The following is a 5,000-nucleotide window of genomic DNA, read 5'->3' as shown; positions in this document are numbered from 1 at the left end:
GGCCTCATTCAAGTTGGACTTGGGCTCGGCGCGAGGCGTCGGGGTAGTGGACCCTCCCGAACACCACATGCCACGACAGGCGGCAGCCTGCGGGGTTCGGTGCTGGACTCTTCCCTGTTCGCTCGCCGCTACTGGGGGAATCCTTGTTAGTTTCTTTTCCTCCGCTTAGTAATATGCTTAAATTCAGCGGGTAGTCTCGCCTGCTCTGAGGTCGTTGTACGAGGTGTCGCACGCCACACCGCCAGCCGGCTGTGCACGCTACCGAGAAAGCACCGGTATGCGAACCGCCAGGCGACGGGCGCGCATCGCACGTTTAAGGAGACGCGGCCGGCCACACAGGCGACCACGACACTCCCAGGCGCCCGAAGCGGGACAAACGCCGCGCGCTTCAGTATACGTAGCCGACCCTCAGCCAGACGTGGCCCGGGAACGGAATCCATGGACCGCAATGTGCGTTCGAAACGTCGATGTTCATGTGTCCTGCAGTTCACATGTCGACGCGCAATTTGCTGCGTTCTTCATCGACCCACGAGCCGCGTGATCCACCGTCCTGGGTGATCTTTATCTTTTCAGTTCTCCACCGTCTCTTTCAAGACAGTTGCAGAGGCGGGACTGAGGCGTTTGACGGCCCCTGTTCCATTACTTTGTGTCCAACGGCCTGACGGCCGATGGGCGTCGTACGGCTCCACACCGGAGCGGACAGGCACTCGGGCGAAAGTCATTCAAAACCGGCGCCAGGCGCCAGGTGCCGCAGGCCAGCCGCTCCAGAGCTTCAGCGCTCGTACCACACAACAACACTTGCGCTAGTTTTGAGAGGCACGCGTGGTTCCGCACGCGGCGCACGGCTACTGCCGTACAGGTAGCGTGTTGCGCGACACGACACGCACATCGAAAGACATGCAGTCTAGTCGGTAATGATCCTTCCGCAGGTTCACCTACGGAAACCTTGTTACGACTTTTACTTCCTCTAAATGATCAAGTTTGGTCATCTTTCCGGTAGCATCGGCAACGACAGAGTCGATGCCGCGTACCAGTCCGAAGACCTCACTAAATCATTCAATCGGTAGTAGCGACGGGCGGTGTGTACAAAGGGCAGGGACGTAATCAACGCGAGCTTATGACTCGCGCTTACTGGGAATTCCTCGTTCATGGGGAACAATTGCAAGCCCCAATCCCTAGCACGAAGGAGGTTCAGCGGGTTACCCCGACCTTTCGGCCTAGGAAGACACGCTGATTCCTTCAGTGTAGCGCGCGTGCGGCCCAGAACATCTAAGGGCATCACAGACCTGTTATTGCTCAATCTCGTGCGGCTAGAAGCCGCCTGTCCCTCTAAGAAGAAAAGTAATCGCTGACAGCACGAAGGATGTCACGCGACTAGTTAGCAGGCTAGAGTCTCGTTCGTTATCGGAATTAACCAGACAAATCGCTCCACCAACTAAGAACGGCCATGCACCACCACCCACCGAATCAAGAAAGAGCTATCAATCTGTCAATCCTTCCGGTGTCCGGGCCTGGTGAGGTTTCCCGTGTTGAGTCAAATTAAGCCGCAGGCTCCACTCCTGGTGGTGCCCTTCCGTCAATTCCTTTAAGTTTCAGCTTTGCAACCATACTTCCCCCGGAACCCAAAAGCTTTGGTTTCCCGGAGGCTGCCCGCCGAGTCATCGGAGGAACTGCGGCGGATCGCTGGCTGGCATCGTTTATGGTTAGAACTAGGGCGGTATCTGATCGCCTTCGAACCTCTAACTTTCGTTCTTGATTAATGAAAACATACTTGGCAAATGCTTTCGCTTCTGTTCGTCTTGCGACGATCCAAGAATTTCACCTCTAACGTCGCAATACGAATGCCCCCGCCTGTCCCTATTAATCATTACCTCGGGTTCCGAAAACCAACAAAATAGAACCGAGGTCCTATTCCATTATTCCATGCACACAGTATTCAGGCGGGCTTGCCTGCTTTAAGCACTCTAATTTGTTCAAAGTAAACGTGCCGGCCCACCGAGACACTCAACTAAGAGCACCCTGGTAGGATTTCAACGGGGTCCGCCTCGGGACGCGCAAGCACGCCTTCGGCTCGCCCCACCGGCAGGACGTCCCACGATACATGCCAGTTAAACACCGACGGGCGGTGAACCAACAGCGTGGGACACAAATCCAACTACGAGCTTTTTAACCGCAACAACTTTAATATACGCTATTGGAGCTGGAATTACCGCGGCTGCTGGCACCAGACTTGCCCTCCAATAGATACTCGTTAAAGGATTTAAAGTGTACTCATTCCGATTACGGGGCCTCGGATGAGTCCCGTATCGTTATTTTTCGTCACTACCTCCCCGTGCCGGGAGTGGGTAATTTGCGCGCCTGCTGCCTTCCTTGGATGTGGTAGCCGTTTCTCAGGCTCCCTCTCCGGAATCGAACCCTGATTCCCCGTTACCCGTTACAACCATGGTAGGCGCAGAACCTACCATCGACAGTTGATAAGGCAGACATTTGAAAGATGCGTCGCCGGTACGAGGACCGTGCGATCAGCCCAAAGTTATTCAGAGTCACCAAGGCAAACGGACCAGACGAGCCAATCCGATTGGTTTTGATCTAATAAAAGCGTCCCTTCCATCTCTGGTCGGGACTCTGTTTGCATGTATTAGCTCTAGAATTACCACAGTTATCCAAGTAACGTGGGTACGATCTAAGGAACCATAACTGATTTAATGAGCCATTCGCGGTTTCACCTTAATGCGGCTTGTACTGAGACATGCATGGCTTAATCTTTGAGACAAGCATATGACTACTGGCAGGATCAACCAGGGAGCTGCGTCAACGAGAGCTGAGCAGCCGGCCGCCCGGGAGTGTGTCCCGAGGGCCCGCGCGAACACGCAAGCGTCCGCTCAATTATTCTGCAAACAGGAGGAGGCTGAGCTCCCCTGCACGATACACCTCGAAACCCTCTCAGGTCCCGGCGGCGCGCAGCGCCGTCCTAAGTACTTGGTCGGGTTCGAGAGAGGCGCAATCGCCCGGAGATAGGCGAGTAGACGCTTTCAGTGCGAACACCCGTGCTCCCAACTGAGCTTGCCGCTGCCGACAGAGGCCCGGGAGCGTGCTGTCGTGGCATTGCCGGCGGGAAACAACACGCGCCACCTACGGTGACCGGCAGCTCCAACGCCAGCGCCACAGAAGGGCAAAGCCCCACTTGGGTGCAGAAGCGAACTCTCCCAGCACAGCGCACGCGCCAACACGTCCGCAGAGCTGCGATACAAACCACCTGCGAGAACCGCTGGGGGCGACCGAGCAGCAGACGGCGTCGCGACGCCGAGTGCCGGGCGGCGGCGCATCCTCAACGCACACAGTCCGCAATCGGACCAGCACACTGCAGATGTCCACCGCGCTTCGCACCGGGCTCGGCAGAACCCACTTTGGCCGCCTGGCGCCGCGCGCAGGGTGCGCCGGCGCATAGCTGGGACGCCAGCCGGGCCCGTCGGCCGGCGCTCCTGCCACTGGGCGCCCCCCACCAGCCGGCTGTAGTGCGTGCGCTCACGCAGCGCGCGGCCAGCACGCCGGGCGGCCCCCCCTCACCGGCCGGGGACTGTCCCGCCAAGCCACAGCCTCGTATCGCTTCATACCCACATGGCCAACTCAGGTTCGGGGGCATGGCGGGTACCGCCGAAACAACCGGTTCACAGATGTACCGATCGTCGCTATCACCGATGCACCTGCAGCGCGAACAACCGCTCAACAACTGATTTCCAGTTCATTTGCGGATCTTTGGCAGCAAACGTATACGTCAATCTACATTTGCGAAATCTACGATTCTGGCATGCCTGCATGTTATGTGTCACGACACGCTACATCAGCCCACATACACACTGCGGCATGTACACGAGAGAACACGTGGAAGATGGTCCGCGCACGTGTGCAATGTCCCTTGCGCGGTCGACTGTCAACCGGCCTCTGTAGCATGTCGCAGATGTGGAACGCGGTCCACCGTGCTATCATGTTGTGTGGGGCAATACGATTAAATAGGAAAACCCTCGTCGCTACATCAACAGACGGCTCACGCTGATTCCCGGCAGAGGGAGGAGGGGGGGGGGGGCCAACATGCAATACTTTCGTCCGTACCTACTTACCACATGTCTGTACGGCGTACAACAGTGCAATCTCGCTGTAATGGGGAGACGAGACAAGTAGCATCGTGCACAACATATGGCCCTTATGATTCGCCATTGTAGGGCGCAGCCGGTGTACGGTCAAGCATGTGCCACATTATGTCACTCAGTACGTAACGACGGATGATCAGTGTGGGTTACGCGTACATCAGCGGACAGTCCACACAGGCCGTACCACAACGTACACTGACTGCATCGACAACCGAATGCAACTGAACAGCTGCAAGGCTCATTTCACAAACAAACGCCTGACCGACCAGCTTGGAAGGGCAGGAGGGGAGGGCGATATTCGTTCTGTAGCGGTACACCCTTCCAGTGGTTAGCGGGACTGTGTAGAAAGTACGCAACACTCGAAAGACCTTTATGTGAGGGTACGCACCATGGCATCAAGAAATACACATGACACCAGAGGATCCAAGCAGTGAACTATGTTCAGAGGGTTGCTGTTAGGCAAAGCTACATTCCTGTGACGTTACATGTGACAGTTAAGGTGCAGTGTAAGTTAGGTTAAGGTGCAGTGTAAGTTAGGTTAAGGTGCAGTGTAAGTTAGGTTAAGGTGCAGTGTAAGTTAGGTTAAGGTGCAGTGTAACTTAGGTTAAGGTGCAGTGTAACTTAGGTTAAGGTGCAGTGTAACTTAGGTTAAGGTGCAGTGTAACTTAGGTTAAGGTGCAGTGTAAGTTAGGTTAAGGTGCAGTGTAACTTAGGTTAAGGTGCAGTGTAACTTAGGTTAAGGTGCAGTGTAACTTAGGTTAAGGTGCAGTGTAACTTAGGTTAAGGTGCAGTGTAACTTAGGTTAAGGTGCAGTGTAACTTAGGTTAAGGTGCAGTGTAACTTAGGTTAAGG

General features: G+C 55.5%; 3 non-coding genes across 3 annotated transcripts in view; all 3 read right to left on the bottom strand.

The window, feature by feature from the left end:
* LOC126317689 (large subunit ribosomal RNA) overlaps window positions 1-214 on the bottom strand; it is a 4,222-nt gene extending 4,008 nt beyond the window's left edge. The window contains exon 1 of the ribosomal RNA XR_007556830.1: window positions 1-214. This exon is cut by the window's left edge and continues 4,008 nt beyond it. This is a non-coding gene — a ribosomal RNA (large subunit ribosomal RNA).
* Window positions 215-402: 188 nt separating this feature from the next.
* LOC126317740 (5.8S ribosomal RNA) lies at window positions 403-557 on the bottom strand. The gene has a single exon (XR_007556869.1). It is a non-coding gene; the product is annotated as a 5.8S ribosomal RNA (ribosomal RNA).
* Window positions 558-912: 355 nt separating this feature from the next.
* Window positions 913-2,805, bottom strand: LOC126317754 (small subunit ribosomal RNA). The gene has a single exon (XR_007556882.1). It is a non-coding gene; the product is annotated as a small subunit ribosomal RNA (ribosomal RNA).
* Between the last annotated feature and the right edge of the window lie 2,195 nt (window positions 2,806-5,000).

Source organism: Schistocerca gregaria, unplaced genomic scaffold (genome assembly GCF_023897955.1).
Source record: "Schistocerca gregaria isolate iqSchGreg1 unplaced genomic scaffold, iqSchGreg1.2 ptg000640l, whole genome shotgun sequence".
Classification (NCBI taxonomy): Eukaryota; Metazoa; Arthropoda; class Insecta; order Orthoptera; family Acrididae; genus Schistocerca; species Schistocerca gregaria.
This window is presented reverse-complemented; position numbering and strand designations above follow the sequence as displayed.